This window comes from Phyllobates terribilis, unplaced genomic scaffold (genome assembly GCF_046119375.1).
Source record: "Phyllobates terribilis strain yellow unplaced genomic scaffold, ASM4611937v1 Scaffold_737__1_contigs__length_740118, whole genome shotgun sequence".
Classification (NCBI taxonomy): domain Eukaryota; kingdom Metazoa; phylum Chordata; class Amphibia; order Anura; family Dendrobatidae; genus Phyllobates; species Phyllobates terribilis.
Genome location: NW_027363497.1, coordinates 293,102 through 314,743, shown reverse-complemented (window position 1 = coordinate 314,743; position 21,642 = coordinate 293,102). Strand labels below are relative to the sequence as shown.

The 21,642-nt window shown below is 45.5% G+C and overlaps 15 non-coding genes and 2 pseudogenes across 15 annotated transcripts; all 17 read left to right on the top strand.

Annotated features, from left to right (window-relative positions):
* Positions 1-335: 335 nt before the first annotated feature.
* Positions 336-526, top strand: LOC141238452 (U2 spliceosomal RNA). The gene has a single exon (XR_012303937.1). It is a non-coding gene; the product is annotated as a U2 spliceosomal RNA (small nuclear RNA).
* A 1,119-nt stretch (positions 527-1,645) lies between these two features.
* On the top strand, positions 1,646-1,836 carry LOC141238133 (U2 spliceosomal RNA). The gene has a single exon (XR_012303627.1). It is a non-coding gene; the product is annotated as a U2 spliceosomal RNA (small nuclear RNA).
* A 1,121-nt stretch (positions 1,837-2,957) lies between these two features.
* LOC141238132 (U2 spliceosomal RNA) lies at positions 2,958-3,148 on the top strand. Its single transcript, XR_012303626.1, has one exon. It is a non-coding gene; the product is annotated as a U2 spliceosomal RNA (small nuclear RNA).
* Positions 3,149-4,266: 1,118 nt separating this feature from the next.
* LOC141238131 (U2 spliceosomal RNA) lies at positions 4,267-4,457 on the top strand. Its single transcript, XR_012303625.1, has one exon. It is a non-coding gene; the product is annotated as a U2 spliceosomal RNA (small nuclear RNA).
* Positions 4,458-5,576: 1,119 nt separating this feature from the next.
* On the top strand, positions 5,577-5,767 carry LOC141238130 (U2 spliceosomal RNA). The gene has a single exon (XR_012303624.1). It is a non-coding gene; the product is annotated as a U2 spliceosomal RNA (small nuclear RNA).
* Positions 5,768-6,888: 1,121 nt separating this feature from the next.
* LOC141238129 (U2 spliceosomal RNA) lies at positions 6,889-7,079 on the top strand. The gene has a single exon (XR_012303623.1). It is a non-coding gene; the product is annotated as a U2 spliceosomal RNA (small nuclear RNA).
* A 1,117-nt stretch (positions 7,080-8,196) lies between these two features.
* On the top strand, positions 8,197-8,387 carry LOC141238128 (U2 spliceosomal RNA). The gene has a single exon (XR_012303622.1). It is a non-coding gene; the product is annotated as a U2 spliceosomal RNA (small nuclear RNA).
* A 1,116-nt stretch (positions 8,388-9,503) lies between these two features.
* LOC141238127 (U2 spliceosomal RNA) lies at positions 9,504-9,694 on the top strand. The gene has a single exon (XR_012303621.1). It is a non-coding gene; the product is annotated as a U2 spliceosomal RNA (small nuclear RNA).
* Positions 9,695-10,815: 1,121 nt separating this feature from the next.
* On the top strand, positions 10,816-11,006 carry LOC141238126 (U2 spliceosomal RNA). The gene has a single exon (XR_012303620.1). It is a non-coding gene; the product is annotated as a U2 spliceosomal RNA (small nuclear RNA).
* Positions 11,007-12,121: 1,115 nt separating this feature from the next.
* LOC141238125 (U2 spliceosomal RNA) lies at positions 12,122-12,312 on the top strand. Its single transcript, XR_012303619.1, has one exon. It is a non-coding gene; the product is annotated as a U2 spliceosomal RNA (small nuclear RNA).
* A 1,115-nt stretch (positions 12,313-13,427) lies between these two features.
* Positions 13,428-13,519, top strand: LOC141237994 (U2 spliceosomal RNA; annotated as a pseudogene).
* A 775-nt stretch (positions 13,520-14,294) lies between these two features.
* LOC141237976 (U2 spliceosomal RNA) lies at positions 14,295-14,504 on the top strand (annotated as a pseudogene).
* A 1,122-nt stretch (positions 14,505-15,626) lies between these two features.
* LOC141238444 (U2 spliceosomal RNA) lies at positions 15,627-15,817 on the top strand. Its single transcript, XR_012303929.1, has one exon. It is a non-coding gene; the product is annotated as a U2 spliceosomal RNA (small nuclear RNA).
* Positions 15,818-16,932: 1,115 nt separating this feature from the next.
* On the top strand, positions 16,933-17,123 carry LOC141238499 (U2 spliceosomal RNA). Its single transcript, XR_012303981.1, has one exon. It is a non-coding gene; the product is annotated as a U2 spliceosomal RNA (small nuclear RNA).
* A 1,115-nt stretch (positions 17,124-18,238) lies between these two features.
* LOC141238124 (U2 spliceosomal RNA) lies at positions 18,239-18,429 on the top strand. Its single transcript, XR_012303618.1, has one exon. It is a non-coding gene; the product is annotated as a U2 spliceosomal RNA (small nuclear RNA).
* A 1,118-nt stretch (positions 18,430-19,547) lies between these two features.
* LOC141238122 (U2 spliceosomal RNA) lies at positions 19,548-19,738 on the top strand. Its single transcript, XR_012303616.1, has one exon. It is a non-coding gene; the product is annotated as a U2 spliceosomal RNA (small nuclear RNA).
* A 1,114-nt stretch (positions 19,739-20,852) lies between these two features.
* Positions 20,853-21,043, top strand: LOC141238121 (U2 spliceosomal RNA). The gene has a single exon (XR_012303615.1). It is a non-coding gene; the product is annotated as a U2 spliceosomal RNA (small nuclear RNA).
* Positions 21,044-21,642: the final 599 nt, after the last annotated feature.

Here is a 21,642-nt window from a genome sequence, read left to right as displayed (position 1 = left end):
AGCAGCAGGAGAGGTAATTAATCAGCAACCCTCCTGCTAAGGGTAGACAGCTGCTCGTTCCACCCCCCCCCCCCCGCCTTAATTGGTTCTCCTCCCTTCCAACGGTGTTGAGGCGGGTGGGAACAGCCGGGGGTTGAGGGTACTGTGCTAAAAGAGGTGGAGTTATGCAGATCTAAAACGCGTGGATTGCAGCAGCAGCAAGCCGAAAAGTGCAGGCATGTGAGGGATCTAGAGGTTGACAGCATGTCTTCTTAACGGGAGTCCAGGTGGCCATCTCCACAAATGGACTTTTCAGAATCCTTGGGTGGCACCGTAGTCGGAAACCAATTCTGGTTATCGCTTCTCGGCCTTTTGGCTAAGATCAAGTGTAGTATCTGTTCTTATCAGTTTAATATCTGATACGTCCCCTATCTGGGGACCATATATTAAATGGATTTTTAGAACAGGGAGATGGAAAAAGAGCTTGCTCTGTCCACTCCACGCATTGACCCGGTGTTGCAGTATCTCCAGGACCGGTGCACCCCTTCTTTAATGCAGTTTCTAAAATCAGAAAGAATTGAATTCAATGCTTTTTGTTCATTTGGCTTGTTTGTCGGATTTTGGGATGGACTCTTTGGCTTTGCTTTTCTTCTCCTCATTGGATTTTTCATGTTAAAAGTTGCAGAAGCCAGATGACAAGCTCATTTTGGTTCAACTTCAGCAACTGTGCATTGCATTGCCATGTAATGTAATGCAATGCTATCTATCTAGCTCTCCCTCTATACTTCCTTTTGGATAAACAGACAGATTAGGCAAGCATTTTGGAGCTTTCACCTAAATAACTACAGGTGGTGAGATAAGCTGCACAATATAATTGACCTTTCAGTATATTGTTGCACACACACCATCTATTTAGCAAATGCCCTTGTTATCAACAGCAGCCTTTTAAACTCACCTGAGCTAACAGGTATGTGAGCTGGTTACTCTGCTGCGCTTAAAATTTCTTTTTTGGTTTGCTACAATGCCTTTTCTGAAACGTTGTCTCCCTCTGCTGGAACACTGACTTCTTTCATTTAATGCCTGCAGACTATAAAAGAGAAACCAACCCAAAAAGTTTGGTTGATTAGTCTGTGGCATTCTTTTAAACTGTTGCTTATGGCGGTCTCTGTGAGCTTCTCAGTGACATTCAGCCATCCAGGTATCCCGCCTGCAGTAGACGGAATGTGGCAATGGAACGCTGGCTGCGCGTGTCATAATAGGCTCTGAGCCTTTATATACCTGCGCACAGCAGCAGCCACCTTCAGTCTGCTGCTGGACAGCCAGCAGCAGCAGCAGCAGCAGGAGAGGTAATTAATCAGCAACCCTCCTGCTAAGGGTAGACAGCTGCTCGTTCCACCCACCCCCCCGCCTTAATTGGTTCTCCTCCCTTCCAACGGTGTTGAGGCGGGTGGGAACAGCCGGGGGTTGAGGGTACTGTGCTAAAAGAGGTGGAGTTATGCAGATCTAAAACGCGTGGATTGCAGCAGCAGCAAGCCGAAAAGTGCAGGCATGTGAGGGATCTAGAGGTTGACAGCATGTCTTCTTAACGGGAGTCCAGGTGGCCATCTCCACAAATGGACTTTTCAGAATCCTTGGGTGGCACCGTAGTCGGAAACCAATTCTGGTTATCGCTTCTCGGCCTTTTGGCTAAGATCAAGTGTAGTATCTGTTCTTATCAGTTTAATATCTGATACGTCCCCTATCTGGGGACCATATATTAAATGGATTTTTAGAACAGGGAGATGGAAAAAGAGCTTGCTCTGTCCACTCCACGCATTGACCTGGTATTGCAGTATCTCCAGGACCGGTGCACCCCTTCTTTAATGCAGTTTCTAAAATCAGAAAGAATTGAATTCAATGCTTTTTGTTCATTTGGCTTGTTTGTCGGATTTTGGGATGGACTCTTTGGCTTTGCTTTTCTTCTCCTCATTGGATTTTTCATGTTAAAAGTTGCAGAAGCCAGATGACAAGCTCATTTTGGTTCAACTTCAGCAACTGTGCATTGCATTGCCATGTAATGTAATGCAATGCTATCTATCTAGCTCTCCCTCTATACTTCCTTTTGGATAAACAGACATATTAGGCAAGCATTTTGGAGCTTTCACCTAAATAACTACAGGTGGTGAGATAAGCTGCACAATATAATTGACCTTTCAGTATATTGTTGCACACACACCATCTATTTAGCAAATGCCCTTGTTATCAACAGCAGCCTTTTAAACTCACCTGAGCTAACAGGTATGTGAGCTGGTTACTCTGCTGCGCTTAAAATTTCTTTTTTGGTTTGCTACAATGCCTTTTCTGAAACGTTGTCTCCCTCTGCTGGAACACTGACTTCTTTCATTTAATGCCTGCAGACTATAAAAGAGAAACCAACCCAAAAAGTTTGGTTGATTAGTCTGTGGCATTCTTTTAAACTGTTGCTTATGGCGGTCTCTGTGAGCTTCTCAGTGACATTCAGCCATCCAGGTATCCCGCCTGCAGTAGACGGAATGTGGCAATGGAACGCTGGCTGCGCGTGTCATAATAGGCTCTCAGCCTTTATATACCTGCGCACAGCAGCAGCCACCTTCAGTCTGCTGCTGGACAGCCAGCAGCAGCAGCAGCAGCAGGAGAGGTAATTAATCAGCAACCCTCCTGCTAAGGGTAGACAGCTGCTCGTTCCACCCCCCCCCCCCCGCCTTAATTGGTTCTCCTCCCTTCCAACGGTGTTGAGGCGGGTGGGAACAGCCGGGGGTTGAGGGTACTGTGCTAAAAGAGGTGGAGTTATGCAGATCTAAAACGCGTGGATTGCAGCAGCAGCAAGCCGAAAAGTGCAGGCATGTGAGGGATCTAGAGGTTGACAGCATGTCTTCTTAACGGGAGTCCAGGTGGCCATCTCCACAAATGGACTTTTCAGAATCCTTGGGTGGCACCGTAGTCGGAAACCAATTCTGGTTATCGCTTCTCGGCCTTTTGGCTAAGATCAAGTGTAGTATCTGTTCTTATCAGTTTAATATCTGATACGTCCCCTATCTGGGGACCATATATTAAATGGATTTTTAGAACAGGGAGATGGAAAAAGAGCTTGCTCTGTCCACTCCACGCATTGACCTGGTATTGCAGTATCTCCAGGACCGGTGCACCCCTTCTTTAATGCAGTTTCTAAAATCAGAAAGAATTGAATTCAATGCTTTTTGTTCATTTGGCTTGTTTGTCGGATTTTGGAATGGACTCTTTGGCTTTGCTTTTCTTCTCCTCATTGGATTTTTCATGTTAAAAGTTGCAGAAGCCAGATGACAAGCTCATTTTGGTTCAACTTCAGCAACTGTGCATTGCATTGCCATGTAATGTAATGCAATGCTATCTATCTAGCTCTCCCTCTATACTTCCTTTTGGATAAACAGACATATTAGGCAAGCATTTTGGAGCTTTCACCTAAATAACTACAGGTGGTGAGATAAGCTGCACAATATAATTGACCTTTCAGTATATTGTTGCACACACACCATCTATTTAGCAAATGCCCTTGTTATCAACAGCAGCCTTTTAAACTCACCTGAGCTAACAGGTATGTGAGCTGGTTACTCTGCTGCGCTTAAAATTTCTTTTTTGGTTTGCTACAATGCCTTTTCTGAAACGTTGTCTCCCTCTGCTGGAACACTGACTTCTTTCATTTAATGCCTGCAGACTATAAAAGAGAAACCAACCCAAAAAGTTTGGTTGATTAGTCTGTGGCATTCTTTTAAACTGTTGCTTATGGCGGTCTCTGTGAGCTTCTCAGTGACATTCAGCCATCCAGGTATCCCGCCTGCAGTAGACGGAATGTGGCAATGGAACGCTGGCTGCGCGTGTCATAATAGGCTCTGAGCCTTTATATACCTGCGCACAGCAGCAGCCACCTTCAGTCTGCTGCTGGACAGCCAGCAGCAGCAGCAGCAGCAGGAGAGGTAATTAATCAGCAACCCTCCTGCTAAGGGTAGACAGCTGCTCGTTCCACCCCCCCCCCGCCTTAATTGGTTCTCCTCCCTTCCAACGGTGTTGAGGCGGGTGGGAACAGCCGGGGGTTGAGGGTACTGTGCTAAAAGAGGTGGAGTTATGCAGATCTAAAACGCGTGGATTGCAGCAGCAGCAAGCCGAAAAGTGCAGGCATGTGAGGGATCTAGAGGTTGACAGCATGTCTTCTTAACGGGAGTCCAGGTGGCCATCTCCACAAATGGACTTTTCAGAATCCTTGGGTGGCACCGTAGTCGGAAACCAATTCTGGTTATCGCTTCTCGGCCTTTTGGCTAAGATCAAGTGTAGTATCTGTTCTTATCAGTTTAATATCTGATACGTCCCCTATCTGGGGACCATATATTAAATGGATTTTTAGAACAGGGAGATGGAAAAAGAGCTTGCTCTGTCCACTCCACGCATTGACCTGGTATTGCAGTATCTCCAGGACCGGTGCACCCCTTCTTTAATGCAGTTTCTAAAATCAGAAAGAATTGAATTCAATGCTTTTTGTTCATTTGGCTTGTTTGTCGGATTTTGGGATGGACTCTTTGGCTTTGCTTTTCTTCTCCTCATTGGATTTTTCATGTTAAAAGTTGCAGAAGCCAGATGACAAGCTCATTTTGGTTCAACTTCAGCAACTGTGCATTGCATTGCCATGTAATGTAATGCAATGATATCTATCTAGCTCTCCCTCTATACTTCCTTTTGGATAAACAGACATATTAGGCAAGCATTTTGGAGCTTTCACCTAAATAACTACAGGTGGTGAGATAAGCTGCACAATATAATTGACCTTTCAGTATATTGTTGCACACACACCATCTATTTAGCAAATGCCCTTGTTATCAACAGCAGCCTTTTAAACTCACCTGAGCTAACAGGTATGTGAGCTGGTTACTCTGCTGCGCTTAAAATTTCTTTTTTGGTTTGCTACAATGCCTTTTCTGAAACGTTGTCTCCCTCTGCTGGAACACTGACTTCTTTCATTTAATGCCTGCAGACTATAAAAGAGAAACCAACCCAAAAAGTTTGGTTGATTAGTCTGTGGCATTCTTTTAAACTGTTGCTTATGGCGGTCTCTGTGAGCTTCTCAGTGACATTCAGCCATCCAGGTATCCCGCCTGCAGTAGACGGAATGTGGCAATGGAACGCTGGCTGCGCGTGTCATAATAGGCTCTGAGCCTTTATATACCTGCGCACAGCAGCAGCCACCTTCAGTCTGCTGCTGGACAGCCAGCAGCAGCAGCAGCAGCAGGAGAGGTAATTAATCAGCAACCCTCCTGCTAAGGGTAGACAGCTGCTCGTTCCACCCCCCCCCCCGCCTTAATTGGTTCTCCTCCCTTCCAACGGTGTTGAGGCGGGTGGGAACAGCCGGGGGTTGAGGGTACTGTGCTAAAAGAGGTGGAGTTATGCAGATCTAAAACGCGTGGATTGCAGCAGCAGCAAGCCGAAAAGTGCAGGCATGTGAGGGATCTAGAGGTTGACAGCATGTCTTCTTAACGGGAGTCCAGGTGGCCATCTCCACAAATGGACTTTTCAGAATCCTTGGGTGGCACCGTAGTCGGAAACCAATTCTGGTTATCGCTTCTCGGCCTTTTGGCTAAGATCAAGTGTAGTATCTGTTCTTATCAGTTTAATATCTGATACGTCCCCTATCTGGGGACCATATATTAAATGGATTTTTAGAACAGGGAGATGGAAAAAGAGCTTGCTCTGTCCACTCCACGCATTGACCTGGTATTGCAGTATCTCCAGGACCGGTGCACCCCTTCTTTAATGCAGTTTCTAAAATCAGAAAGAATTGAATTCAATGCTTTTTGTTCATTTGGCTTGTTTGTCGGATTTTGGGATGGACTCTTTGGCTTTGCTTTTCTTCTCCTCATTGGATTTTTCATGTTAAAAGTTGCAGAAGCCAGATGACAAGCTCATTTTGGTTCAACTTCAGCAACTGTGCATTGCATTGCCATGTAATGTAATGCAATGCTATCTATCTAGCTCTCCCTCTATACTTCCTTTTGGATAAACAGACATATTAGGCAAGCATTTTGGAGCTTTCACCTAAATAACTACAGGTGGTGAGATAAGCTGCACAATATAATTGACCTTTCAGTATATTGTTGCACACACACCATCTATTTAGCAAATGCCCTTGTTATCAACAGCAGCCTTTTAAACTCACCTGAGCTAACAGGTATGTGAGCTGGTTACTCTGCTGCGCTTAAAATTTCTTTTTTGGTTTGCTACAATGCCTTTTCTGAAACGTTGTCTCCCTCTGCTGGAACACTGACTTCTTTCATTTAATGCCTGCAGACTATAAAAGAGAAACCAACCCAAAAAGTTTGGTTGATTAGTCTGTGGCATTCTTTTAAACTGTTGCTTATGGCGGTCTCTGTGAGCTTCTCAGTGACATTCAGCCATCCAGGTATCCCGCCTGCAGTAGACGGAATGTGGCAATGGAACGCTGGCTGCGCGTGTCATAATAGGCTCTCAGCCTTTATATACCTGCGCACAGCAGCAGCCACCTTCAGTCTGCTGCTGGACAGCCAGCAGCAGCAGCAGCAGCAGGAGAGGTAATTAATCAGCAACCCTCCTGCTAAGGGTAGACAGCTGCTCGTTCCACCCCCCCCCCCCCGCCTTAATTGGTTCTCCTCCCTTCCAACGGTGTTGAGGCGGGTGGGAACAGCCGGGGGTTGAGGGTACTGTGCTAAAAGAGGTGGAGTTATGCAGATCTAAAACGCGTGGATTGCAGCAGCAGCAAGCCGAAAAGTGCAGGCATGTGAGGGATCTAGAGGTTGACAGCATGTCTTCTTAACGGGAGTCCAGGTGGCCATCTCCACAAATGGACTTTTCAGAATCCTTGGGTGGCACCGTAGTCGGAAACCAATTCTGGTTATCGCTTCTCGGCCTTTTGGCTAAGATCAAGTGTAGTATCTGTTCTTATCAGTTTAATATCTGATACGTCCCCTATCTGGGGACCATATATTAAATGGATTTTTAGAACAGGGAGATGGAAAAAGAGCTTGCTCTGTCCACTCCACGCATTGACCTGGTATTGCAGTATCTCCAGGACCGGTGCACCCCTTCTTTAATGCAGTTTCTAAAATCAGAAAGAATTGAATTCAATGCTTTTTGTTCATTTGGCTTGTTTGTCGGATTTTGGAATGGACTCTTTGGCTTTGCTTTTCTTCTCCTCATTGGATTTTTCATGTTAAAAGTTGCAGAAGCCAGATGACAAGCTCATTTTGGTTCAACTTCAGCAACTGTGCATTGCATTGCCATGTAATGTAATGCAATGCTATCTATCTAGCTCTCCCTCTATACTTCCTTTTGGATAAACAGACATATTAGGCAAGCATTTTGGAGCTTTCACCTAAATAACTACAGGTGGTGAGATAAGCTGCACAATATAATTGACCTTTCAGTATATTGTTGCACACACACCATCTATTTAGCAAATGCCCTTGTTATCAACAGCAGCCTTTTAAACTCACCTGAGCTAACAGGTATGTGAGCTGGTTACTCTGCTGCGCTTAAAATTTCTTTTTTGGTTTGCTACAATGCCTTTTCTGAAACGTTGTCTCCCTCTGCTGGAACACTGACTTCTTTCATTTAATGCCTGCAGACTATAAAAGAGAAACCAACCCAAAAAGTTTGGTTGATTAGTCTGTGGCATTCTTTTAAACTGTTGCTTATGGCGGTCTCTGTGAGCTTCTCAGTGACATTCAGCCATCCAGGTATCCCGCCTGCAGTAGACGGAATGTGGCAATGGAACGCTGGCTGCGCGTGTCATAATAGGCTCTGAGCCTTTATATACCTGCGCACAGCAGCAGCCACCTTCAGTCTGCTGCTGGACAGCCAGCAGCAGCAGCAGCAGCAGGAGAGGTAATTAATCAGCAACCCTCCTGCTAAGGGTAGACAGCTGCTCGTTCCACCCCCCCCCGCCTTAATTGGTTCTCCTCCCTTCCAACGGTGTTGAGGCGGGTGGGAACAGCCGGGGGTTGAGGGTACTGTGCTAAAAGAGGTGGAGTTATGCAGATCTAAAACGCGTGGATTGCAGCAGCAGCAAGCCGAAAAGTGCAGGCATGTGAGGGATCTAGAGGTTGACAGCATGTCTTCTTAACGGGAGTCCAGGTGGCCATCTCCACAAATGGACTTTTCAGAATCCTTGGGTGGCACCGTAGTCGGAAACCAATTCTGGTTATCGCTTCTCGGCCTTTTGGCTAAGATCAAGTGTAGTATCTGTTCTTATCAGTTTAATATCTGATACGTCCCCTATCTGGGGACCATATATTAAATGGATTTTTAGAACAGGGAGATGGAAAAAGAGCTTGCTCTGTCCACTCCACGCATTGACCTGGTATTGCAGTATCTCCAGGACCGGTGCACCCCTTCTTTAATGCAGTTTCTAAAATCAGAAAGAATTGAATTCAATGCTTTTTGTTCATTTGGCTTGTTTGTCGGATTTTGGGATGGACTCTTTGGCTTTGCTTTTCTTCTCCTCATTGGATTTTTCATGTTAAAAGTTGCAGAAGCCAGATGACAAGCTCATTTTGGTTCAACTTCAGCAACTGTGCATTGCATTGCCATGTAATGTAATGCAATGCTATCTATCTAGCTCTCCCTCTATACTTCCTTTTGGATAAACAGACATATTAGGCAAGCATTTTGGAGCTTTCACCTAAATAACTACAGGTGGTGAGATAAGCTGCACAATATAATTGACCTTTCAGTATATTGTTGCACACACACCATCTATTTAGCAAATGCCCTTGTTATCAACAGCAGCCTTTTAAACTCACCTGAGCTAACAGGTATGTGAGCTGGTTACTCTGCTGCGCTTAAAATTTCTTTTTTGGTTTGCTACAATGCCTTTTCTGAAACGTTGTCTCCCTCTGCTGGAACACTGACTTCTTTCATTTAATGCCTGCAGACTATAAAAGAGAAACCAACCCAAAAAGTTTGGTTGATTAGTCTGTGGCATTCTTTTAAACTGTTGCTTATGGCGGTCTCTGTGAGCTTCTCAGTGACATTCAGCCATCCAGGTATCCCGCCTGCAGTAGACGGAATGTGGCAATGGAACGCTGGCTGCGCGTGTCATAATAGGCTCTGAGCCTTTATATACCTGCGCACAGCAGCAGCCACCTTCAGTCTGCTGCTGGACAGCCAGCAGCAGCAGCAGGAGAGGTAATTAATCTGCAACCCTCCTGCTAAGGGTAGACAGCTGCTCGTTCCACCCCCCCACCCCCCGCCTTAATTGGTTCTCCTCCCTTCCAACGGTGTTGAGGCGGGTGGGAACAGCCGGGGGTTGAGGGTACTGTGCTAAAAGAGGTGGAGTTATGCAGATCTAAAACGCGTGGATTGCAGCAGCAGCAAGCCGAAAAGTGCAGGCATGTGAGGGATCTAGAGGTTGACAGCATGTCTTCTTAACGGGAGTCCAGGTGGCCATCTCCACAAATGGACTTTTCAGAATCCTTGGGTGGCACCGTAGTCGGAAACCAATTCTGGTTATCGCTTCTCGGCCTTTTGGCTAAGATCAAGTGTAGTATCTGTTCTTATCAGTTTAATATCTGATACGTCCCCTATCTGGGGACCATATATTAAATGGATTTTTAGAACAGGGAGATGGAAAAAGAGCTTGCTCTGTCCACTCCACGCATTGACCTGGTATTGCAGTATCTCCAGGACCGGTGCACCCCTTCTTTAATGCAGTTTCTAAAATCAGAAAGAATTGAATTCAATGCTTTTTGTTCATTTGGCTTGTTTGTCGGATTTTGGGATGGACTCTTTGGCTTTGCTTTTCTTCTCCTCATTGGATTTTTCATGTTAAAAGTTGCAGAAGCCAGATGACAAGCTCATTTTGGTTCAACTTCAGCAACTGTGCATTGCATTGCCATGTAATGTAATGCAATGCTATCTATCTAGCTCTCCCTCTATACTTCCTTTTGGATAAACAGACATATTAGGCAAGCATTTTGGAGCTTTCACCTAAATAACTACAGGTGGTGAGATAAGCTGCACAATATAATTGACCTTTCAGTATATTGTTGCACACACACCATCTATTTAGCAAATGCCCTTGTTATCAACAGCAGCCTTTTAAACTCACCTGAGCTAACAGGTATGTGAGCTGGTTACTCTGCTGCGCTTAAAATTTCTTTTTTGGTTTGCTACAATGCCTTTTCTGAAACGTTGTCTCCCTCTGCTGGAACACTGACTTCTTTCATTTAATGCCTGCAGACTATAAAAGAGAAACCAACCCAAAAAGTTTGGTTGATTAGTCTGTGGCATTCTTTTAAACTGTTGCTTATGGCGGTCTCTGTGAGCTTCTCAGTGACATTCAGCCATCCAGGTATCCCGCCTGCAGTAGACGGAATGTGGCAATGGAACGCTGGCTGCGCGTGTCATAATAGGCTCTGAGCCTTTATATACCTGCGCACAGCAGCAGCCACCTTCAGTCTGCTGCTGGACAGCCAGCAGCAGCAGCAGCAGCAGGAGAGGTAATTAATCAGCAACCCTCCTGCTAAGGGTAGACAGCTGCTCGTTCCACCCCCCCCCCCCCGCCTTAATTGGTTCTCCTCCCTTCCAACGGTGTTGAGGCGGGTGGGAACAGCCGGGGGTTGAGGGTACTGTGCTAAAAGAGGTGGAGTTATGCAGATCTAAAACGCGTGGATTGCAGCAGCAGCAAGCCGAAAAGTGCAGGCATGTGAGGGATCTAGAGGTTGACAGCATGTCTTCTTAACGGGAGTCCAGGTGGCCATCTCCACAAATGGACTTTTCAGAATCCTTGGGTGGCACCGTAGTCGGAAACCAATTCTGGTTATCGCTTCTCGGCCTTTTGGCTAAGATCAAGTGTAGTATCTGTTCTTATCAGTTTAATATCTGATACGTCCCCTATCTGGGGACCATATATTAAATGGATTTTTAGAACAGGGAGATGGAAAAAGAGCTTGCTCTGTCCACTCCACGCATTGACCTGGTATTGCAGTATCTCCAGGACCGGTGCACCCCTTCTTTAATGCAGTTTCTAAAATCAGAAAGAATTGAATTCAATGCTTTTTGTTCATTTGGCTTGTTTGTCGGATTTTGGGATGGACTCTTTGGCTTTGCTTTTCTTCTCCTCATTGGATTTTTCATGTTAAAAGTTGCAGAAGCCAGATGACAAGCTCATTTTGGTTCAACTTCAGCAACTGTGCATTGCATTGCCATGTAATGTAATGCAATGCTATCTATCTAGCTCTCCCTCTATACTTCCTTTTGGATAAACAGACATATTAGGCAAGCATTTTGGAGCTTTCACCTAAATAACTACAGGTGGTGAGATAAGCTGCACAATATAATTGACCTTTCAGTATATTGTTGCACACACACCATCTATTTAGCAAATGCCCTTGTTATCAACAGCAGCCTTTTAAACTCACCTGAGCTAACAGGTATGTGAGCTGGTTACTCTGCTGCGCTTAAAATTTCTTTTTTGGTTTGCTACAATGCCTTTTCTGAAACGTTGTCTCCCTCTGCTGGAACACTGACTTCTTTCATTTAATGCCTGCAGACTATAAAAGAGAAACCAACCCAAAAAGTTTGGTTGATTAGTCTGTGGCATTCTTTTAAACTGTTGCTTATGGCGGTCTCTGTGAGCTTCTCAGTGACATTCAGCCATCCAGGTATCCCGCCTGCAGTAGACGGAATGTGGCAATGGAACGCTGGCTGCGCGTGTCATAATAGGCTCTGAGCCTTTATATACCTGCGCACAGCAGCAGCCACCTTCAGTCTGCTGCTGGACAGCCAGCAGCAGCAGCAGGAGAGGTAATTAATCAGCAACCCTCCTGCTAAGGGTAGACAGCTGCTCGTTCCACCCCCCCCCCCCCGCCTTAATTGGTTCTCCTCCCTTCCAACGGTGTTGAGGCGGGTGGGAACAGCCGGGGGTTGAGGGTACTGTGCTAAAAGAGGTGGAGTTATGCAGATCTAAAACGCGTGGATTGCAGCAGCAGCAAGCCGAAAAGTGCAGGCATGTGAGGGATCTAGAGGTTGACAGCATGTCTTCTTAACGGGAGTCCAGGTGGCCATCTCCACAAATGGACTTTTCAGAATCCTTGGGTGGCACCGTAGTCGGAAACCAATTCTGGTTATCGCTTCTCGGCCTTTTGGCTAAGATCAAGTGTAGTATCTGTTCTTATCAGTTTAATATCTGATACGTCCCCTATCTGGGGACCATATATTAAATGGATTTTTAGAACAGGGAGATGGAAAAAGAGCTTGCTCTGTCCACTCCACGCATTGACCTGGTATTGCAGTATCTCCAGGACCGGTGCACCCCTTCTTTAATGCAGTTTCTAAAATCAGAAAGAATTGAATTCAATGCTTTTTGTTCATTTGGCTTGTTTGTCGGATTTTGGGATGGACTCTTTGGCTTTGCTTTTCTTCTCCTCATTGGATTTTTCATGTTAAAAGTTGCAGAAGCCAGATGACAAGCTCATTTTGGTTCAACTTCAGCAACTGTGCATTGCATTGCCATGTAATGTAATGCAATGCTATCTATCTAGCTCTCCCTCTATACTTCCTTTTGGATAAACAGACATAATAGGCAAGCATTTTGGAGCTTTCACCTAAATAACTACAGGTGGTGAGATAAGCTGCACAATATAATTGACGTTTCAGTATATTGTTGCACACACACCATCTATTTAGCAAATGCCCTTGTTATCAACAGCAGCCTTTTAAACTCACCTGAGCTAACAGGTATGTGAGCTGGTTACTCTGCTGCGCTTAAAATTTCTTTTTTGGTTTGCTACAATGCCTTTTCTGAAACGTTGTCTCCCTCTGCTGGAACACTGACTTCTTTCATTTAATGCCTGCAGACTATAAAAGAGAAACCAACCCAAAAAGTTTGGTTGATTAGTCTGTGGCATTCTTTTAAACTGTTGCTTATGGCGGTCTCTGTGAGCTTCTCAGTGACATTCAGCCATCCAGGTATCCCGCCTGCAGTAGACGGAATGTGGCAATGGAACGCTGGCTGCGCGTGTCATAATAGGCTCTGAGCCTTTATATACCTGCGCACAGCAGCAGCCACCTTCAGTCTGCTGCTGGACAGCCAGCAGCAGCAGCAGCAGGAGAGGTAATAAATCAGCAACCCTCCTGCTAAGGGTAGACAGCTGCTCGTTCCACCCCCCCCCCGCCTTAATTGGTTCTCCTCCCTTCCAACGGTGTTGAGGCGGGTGGGAACAGCCGGGGGTTGAGGGTACTGTGCTAAAAGAGGTGGAGTTATGCAGATCTAAAACGCGTGGATTGCAGCAGCAGCAAGCCGAAAAGTGCAGGCATGTGAGGGATCTAGAGGTTGACAGCATGTCTTCTTAACGGGAGTCCAGGTGGCCATCTCCACAAATGGACTTTTCAGAATCCTTGGGTGGCACCGTAGTCGGAAACCAATTTTGGTTATCGCTTCTCGGCCTTTTGGCTAAGATCAAGTGTAGTATCTTTCGAAAAGGCGGTTTTGGATGTTGGCCGCCGTAGTAGATTGATACATTATGCACACTGGGGTTTAGGCGCTTGTTAGTACGCCAGGTGGCTAATATAGTCATCTGGTGGAAAGCATGGCCCCCCAGGATCGACGCCATTTGGCCGGGGAAGATCGAAAGCCCGAAGTGTGAAGTGCCCCAGGAGTGGTGACCCTGGGGTGCCTTAACTCACTGGGATTGGGAACCCCACTTGAGTTTATGGCACATTTGCACAAGCACTTCAAATTTTCTTTCTTTGCACACACCCTTATTCCGGGCCTTCTGGCCTTAGGATGGGGAATTTTTCAATTCCCGGTCGAAGGTCCGGGCAGTATTATACTGTGAAACCTTCACTATTTATTTAATTTCTTTGTCACTGTGTGTCCACTTATTCACGTGTGTCACGTCCTACTAGGATTTTGTCGGGATGCGGTTCCCTTACGGGTTCCTCTCTTGGCAGGTCTAGGGGGGGAGTGTGTGGCCATCAGGTTCCGCTCCCCCCTGAACCCCCCTGGCTCTCCTCTTTCGGGAGGAGAGCGTTGTTGGCTCCCCTCTTCCGGGAGGGGAGCACAGTCTTTGGCTCCCAGTGCCTTGCTCGGGTGAGAACTCGGGCAGGTGCTGGGGGTAAGATTGGGTCGCCTCTGGCTTCGGCTGGAGGTGGCTTTTTGTCCCTGTTCCTCGCTGTGGCCTTTTGGCTCGGAGGGACGGGGAATGGTTTGGGGGACCCTTCTCCTTTTGGAGAGGGTTTCAAGAAGACCAGCATCCTAGTGCACTTTTTTTGTGGCACTTGTCACTTTTTTAAGCGCACTCGGGTTTTGTACACGAATTCGGGCTTTAAAAAAAAAAAAAAAAAAAAAAAAAAAATCTGTTCTTATCAGTTTAATATCTGATACGTCCCCTATCTGGGGACCATATATTAAATGGATTTTTAGAACAGGGAGATGGAAAAAGAGCTTGCTCTGTCCTCTACACGCATTGACCTGGTATTGCAGTATCTCCAGGACCGGTGCACCCCTTCTTTAATGCAGTTTCTAAAATCAGAAAGAATTGAATTCAATGCTTTTTGTTCATTTGGCTTGTTTGTCGGATTTTGGGATGGACTCTTTGGCTTTGCTTTTCTTCTCCTCATTGGATTTTTCATGTTAAAAGTTGCAGAAGCCAGATGACAAGCTCATTTTGGTTCAACTTCAGCAACTGTGCATTGCATTGCCATGTAATGTAATGCAATGCTATCTATCTAGCTCTCCCTCTATACTTACTTTTGGATAAACAGACATCTTAGGCAAGCATTTTGGAGCTTTCACCTAAATAACTACAGGTGGTGAGATAAGCTGCACAATATAATTGACCTTTCAGTATATTGTTGCACACACACCATCTATTTAGCAAATGCCCTTGTTATCAACAGCAGCCTTTTAAACTCACCTGAGCTAACAGGTATGTGAGCTGGTTACTCTGCTGCGCTTAAAATTTCTTTTTTGGTTTGCTACAATGCCTTTTCTGAAACGTTGTCTCCCTCTGCTGGAACACTGACTTCTTTCATTTAATGCCTGCAGACTATAAAAGAGAAACCAACCCAAAAAGTTTGGTTGATTAGTCTGTGGCATTCTTTTAAACTGTTGCTTATGGCGGTCTCTGTGAGCTTCTCAGTGACATTCAGCCATCCAGGTATCCCGCCTGCAGTAGACGGAATGTGGCAATGGAACGCTGGCTGCGCGTGTCATAATAGGCTCTGAGCCTTTATATACCTGCGCACAGCAGCAGCCACCTTCAGTCTGCTGCTGGACAGCCAGCAGCAGCAGCAGCAGCAGGAGAGGTAATTAATCAGCAACCCTCCTGCTAAGGGTAGACAGCTGCTCGTTCCACCCCCCCCCCCCCGGCCTTAATTGGTTCTCCTCCCTTCCAACGGTGTTGAGGCGGGTGGGAACAGCCGGGGGTTGAGGGTACTGTGCTAAAAGAGGTGGAGTTATGCAGATCTAAAACGCGTGGATTGCAGCAGCAGCAAGCCGAAAAGTGCAGGCATGTGAGGGATCTAGAGGTTGACAGCATGTCTTCTTAACGGGAGTCCAGGTGGCCATCTCCACAAATGGACTTTTCAGAATCCTTGGGTGGCACCGTAGTCGGAAACCAATTCTGGTTATCGCTTCTCGGCCTTTTGGCTAAGAACAAGTGTAGTATCTGTTCTTATCAGTTTAATATCTGATACGTCCCCTATCTGGGGACCATATATTAAATGGATTTTTAGAACAGGGAGATGGAAAAAGAGCTTGCTCTGTCCACTCCACGCATTGACCTGGTATTGCAGTATCTCCAGGACCGGTGCACCCCTTCTTTAATGCAGTTTCTAAAATCAGAAAGAATTGAATTCAATGCTTTTTGTTCATTTGGCTTGTTTGTCGGATTTTGGGATGGACTCTTTGGCTTTGCTTTTCTTCTCCTCATTGGATTTTTCATGTTAAAAGTTGCAGAAGCCAGATGACAAGCTCATTTTGGTTCAACTTCAGCAACTGTGCATTGCATTGCCATGTAATGTAATGCAATGCTATCTATCTAGCTCTCCCTCTATACTTCCTTTTGGATAAACAGACATATTAGACAAGCATTTTGGAGCTTTCACCTAAATAACTACAGGTGGTGAGATAAGCTGCACAATATAATTGACCTTTCAGTATATTGTTGCACACACACCATCTATTTAGCAAATGCCCTTGTTATCAACAGCAGCCTTTTAAACTCACCTGAGCTAACAGGTATGTGAGCTGGTTACTCTGCTGCGCTTAAAATTTCTTTTTTGGTTTGCTACAATGCCTTTTCTGAAACGTTGTCTCCCTCTGCTGGAACACTGACTTCTTTCATTTAATGCCTGCAGACTATAAAAGAGAAACCAACCCAAAAAGTTTGGTTGATTAGTCTGTGGCATTCTTTTAAACTGTTGCTTATGGCGGTCTCTGTGAGCTTCTCAGTGACATTCAGCCATCCAGGTATCCCGCCTGCAGTAGACGGAATGTGGCAATGGAACGCTGGCTGCGCGTGTCATAATAGGCTCTGAGCCTTTATATACCTGCGCACAGCAGCAGCCACCTTCAGTCTGCTGCTGGACAGCCAGCAGCAGCAGCAGCAGGAGAGGTAATTAATCAGCAACCCTCCTGCTAAGGGTAGACAGCTGCTCGTTCCACCCCCCCCCCGCCTTAATTGGTTCTCCTCCCTTCCAACGGTGTTGAGTCGGGTGGGAACAGCCGGGGGTTGAGGGTACTGTGCTAAAAGAGGTGGAGTTATGCAGATCTAAAACGCGTGGATTGCAGCAGCAGCAAGCCGAAAAGTGCAGGCATGTGAGGGATCTAGAGGTTGACAGCATGTCTTCTTAACGGGAGTCCAGGTGGCCATCTCCACAAATGGACTTTTCAGAATCCTTGGGTGGCACCGTAGTCGGAAACCAATTCTGGTTATCGCTTCTCGGCCTTTTGGCTAAGATCAAGTGTAGTATCTGTTCTTATCAGTTTAATATGTGATACGTCCCCTATCTGGGGACCATATATTAAATGGATTTTTAGAACAGGGAGATGGAAAAAGAGCTTGCTCTGTCCACTCCACGCATTGACCTGGTATTGCAGTATCTCCAGGACCGGTGCACCCCTTCTTTAATGCAGTTTCTAAAATCAGAAAGAATTGAATTCAATGCTTTTTGTTCATTTGGCTTGTTTGTCGGATTTTGGGATGGACTCTTTGGCTTTGCTTTTCTTCTCCTCATTGGATTTTTCATGTTAAAAGTTGCAGAAGCCAGATGACAAGCTCATTTTGGTTCAACTTCAGCAACTGTGCATTGCATTGCCATGTAATGTAATGCAATGCTATCTATCTAGCTCTCCCTCTATACTTCCTTTTGGATAAACAGACATATTAGGCAAGCATTTTGGAGCTTTCACCTAAATAACTACAGGTGGTGAGATAAGCTGCACAATATAATTGACCTTTCAGTATATTGTTGCACACACACCATCTATTTAGCAAATGCCCTTGTTATCAACAGCAGCCTTTTAAACTCACCTGAGCTAACAGGTATGTGAGCTGGTTACTCTGCTGCGCTTAAAATTTCTTTTTTGGTTTGCTACAATGCCTTTTCTGAAACGTTGTCTCCCTCTGCTGGAACACTGACTTCTTTCATTTAATGCCTGCAGACTATAAAAGAGAAACCAACCCAAAAAGTTTGGTTGATTAGTCTGTGGCATTCTTTTAAACTGTTGCTTATGGCGGTCTCTGTGAGCTTCTCAGTGACATTCAGCCATCCAGGTATCTCGCCTGCAGTAGATGGAATGTGGCAATGGAACGCTGGCTGCGCGTGTCATAATAGGCTCTGAGCCTTTATATACCTGCGCACAGCAGCAGCCACCTTCAGTCTGCTGCTGGACAGCCAGCAGCAGCAGCAGCAGGAGAGGTAATTAATCAGCAACCCTCCTGCTAAGGGTAGACAGCTGCTCGTTCCACCCCCCCCCCGCCTTAATTGGTTCTCCTCCCTTCCAACGGTGTTGAGGCGGGTGGGAACAGCCGGGGGTTGAGGGTACTGTGCTAAAAGAGGTGGAGTTATGCAGATCTAAAACGCGTGGATTGCAGCAGCAGCAAGCCGAAAAGTGCAGGCATGTGAGGGATCTAGAGGTTGACAGCATGTCTTCTTAACGGGAGTCCAGGTGGCCATCTCCACAAATGGACTTTTCAGAATCCTTGGGTGGCACCGTAGTCGGAAACCAATTCTGGTTATCGCTTCTCGGCCTTTTGGCTAAGATCAAGTGTAGTATCTGTTCTTATCAGTTTAATATCTGATACGTCCCCTATCTGGGGACCATATATTAAATGGATTTTTAGAACAGGGAGATGGAAAAAGAGCTTGCTCTGTCCACTCCACGCATTGACCTGGTATTGCAGTATCTCCAGGACCGGTGCACCCCTTCTTTAATGCAGTTTCTAAAATCAGAAAGAATTGAATTCAATGCTTTTTGTTCATTTGGCTTGTTTGTCGGATTTTGGGATTGACTCTTTGGCTTTGCTTTTCTTCTCCTCATTGGATTTTTCATGTTAAAAGTTGCAGAAGCCAGATGACAAGCTCATTTTGGTTCAACTTCAGCAACTGTGCATTGCATTGCCATGTAATGTAATGCAATGCTATCTATCTAGCTCTCCCTCTATACTTCCTTTTGGATAAACAGACATATTAGGCAAGCATTTTGGAGCTTTCACCTAAATAACTACAGGTGGTGAGATAAGCTGCACAATATAATTGACCTTTCAGTATATTGTTGCACACACACCATCTATTTAGCAAATGCCCTTGTTATCAACAGCAGCCTTTTAAACTCACCTGAGCTAACAGGTATGTGAGCTGGTTACTTTGCTGCGCTTAAAATTTCTTTTTTGGTTTGCTACAATGCCTTTTCTGAAACGTTGTCTCCCTCTGCTGGAACACTGACTTCTTTCATTTAATGCCTGCAGACTATAAAAGAGAAACCAACCCAAAAAGTTTGGTTGATTAGTCTGTGGCATTCTTTTAAACTGTTGCTTATGGCGGTCTCTGTGAGCTTCTCAGTGACATTCAGCCATCCAGGTATCCCGCCTGCAGTAGACGGAATGTGGCAATGGAACGCTGGCTGCGCGTGTCATAATAGGCTCTGAGCCTTTATATACCTGCGCACAGCAGCAGCCACCTTCAGTCTGCTGCTGGACAGCCAGCAGCAGCAGCAGCAGCAGGAGAGGTAATTAATCAGCAACCCTCCTGCTAAGGGTAGACAGCTGCTCGTTCCACCCCCCCCCCGCCTTAATTGGTTCTCCTCCCTTCCAACGGTGTTGAGGCGGGTGGGAACAGCCGGGGGTTGAGGGTACTGTGCTAAAAGAGGTGGAGTTATGCAGATCTAAAACGCGTGGATTGCAGCAGCAGCAAGCCGAAAAGTGCAGGCATGTGAGGGATCTAGAGGTTGACAGCATGTCTTCTTAACGGGAGTCCAGGTGGCCATCTCCACAAATGGACTTTTCAGAATCCTTGGGTGGCACCGTAGTCGGAAACCAATTCTGGTTATCGCTTCTCGGCCTTTTGGCTAAGATCAAGTGTAGTATCTGTTCTTATCAGTTTAATATCTGATACGTCCCCTATCTGGGGACCATATATTAAATGGATTTTTAGAACAGGGAGATGGAAAAAGAGCTTGCTCTGTCCACTCCACGCATTGACCTGGTATTGCAGTATCTCCAGGACCGGTGCACCCCTTCTTTAATGCAGTTTCTAAAATCAGAAAGAATTGAATTCAATGCTTTTTGTTCATTTGGCTTGTTTGTCGGATTTTGGGATGGACTCTTTGGCTTTGCTTTTCTTCTCCTCATTGGATTTTTCATGTTAAAAGTTGCAGAAGCCAGATGACAAGCTCATTTTGGTTCAACTTCAGCAACTGTGCATTGCATTGCCATGTAATGTAATGCAATGCTATCTATCTAGCTCTCCCTCTATACTTCCTTTTGGATAAACAGACATATTAGGCAAGCATTTTGGAGCTTTCACCTAAATAACTACAGGTGGTGAGATAAGCTGCACAATATAATTGACCTTTCAGTATATTGTTGCACACACACCATCTATTTAGCAAATGCCCTTGTTATCAACAGCAGCCTTTTAAACTCACCTGAGCTAACAGGTATGTGAGCTGGTTACTCTGCTGCGCTTAAAATTTCTTTTTTGGTTTGCTACAATGCCTTTTCTGAAACGTTGTCTCCCTCTGCTGGAACACTGACTTCTTTCATTTAATGCCTGCAGACTATAAAAGAGAAACCAACCCAAAAAGTTTGGTTGATTAGTCTGTGGCATTCTTTTAAACTGTTGCTTATGGCGGTCTCTGTGAGCTTCTCAGTGACATTCAGCCATCCAGGTATCCCGCCTGCAGTAGACGGAATGTGGCAATGGAACGCTGGCTGCGCGTGTCATAATAGGTTCTGAGCCTTTATATACCTGCGCACAGCAGCAGCCACCTTCAGTCTGCTGCTGGACAGCCAGCAGCAGCAGCAGGAGAGGTAATTAATCAGCAACCCTCCTGCTAAGGGTAGACAGCTGCTCGTTCCACCCCCCCCCCCCGCCTTAATTGGTTCTCCTCCCTTCCAACGGTGTTGAGGCGAGTGGGAACAGCCGGGGGTTGAGGGTACTGTGCTAAAAGAGGTGGAGTTATGCAGATCTAAAACGCGTGGATTGCAGCAGCAGCAAGCCGAAAAGTGCAGGCATGTGAGGGATCTAGAGGTTGACAGCATGTCTTCTTAACGGGAGTCCAGGTGGCCATCTCCACAAATGGACTTTTCAGAATCCTTGGGTGGCACCGTAGTCGGAAACCAATTCTGGTTATCGCTTCTCGGCCTTTTGGCTAAGATCAAGTGTAGTATCTGTTCTTATCAGTTTAATATCTGATACGTCCCCTATCTGGGGACCATATATTAAATGGATTTTTAGAACAGGGAGATGGAAAAAGAGCTTGCTCTGTCCACTCCACGCATTGACCTGGTATTGCAGTATCTCCAGGACCGGTGCACCCCTTCTTTAATGCAGTTTCTAAAATCAGAAAGAATTGAATTCAATGCTTTTTGTTCATTTGGCTTGTTTGTCGGATTTTGGGATGGACTCTTTGGCTTTGCTTTTCTTCTCCTCATTGGATTTTTCATGTTAAAAGTTGCAGAAGCCAGATGACAAGCTCATTTTGGTTCAACTTCAGCAACTGTGCATTGCATTGCCATGTAATGTAATGCAATGCTATCTATCTAGCTCTCCCTCTATACTTCCTTTTGGATAAACAGACATATTAGGCAAGCATTTTGGAGCTTTCACCTAAATAACTACAGGTGGTGAGATAAGCTGCACAATATAATTGACCTTTCAGTATATTGTTGCACACACACCATCTATTTAGCAAATGCCCTTGTTATCAACAGCAGCCTTTTAAACTCACCTGAGCTAACAGGTATGTGAGCTGGTTACTCTGCTGCGCTTAAAATTTCTTTTTTGGTTTGCTACAATGCCTTTTCTGAAACGTTGTCTCCCTCTGCTGGAACACTGACTTCTTTCATTTAATGCCTGCAGACTATAAAAGAGAAACCAACCCAAAAAGTTTGGTTGATTAGTCTGTGGCATTCTTTTAAA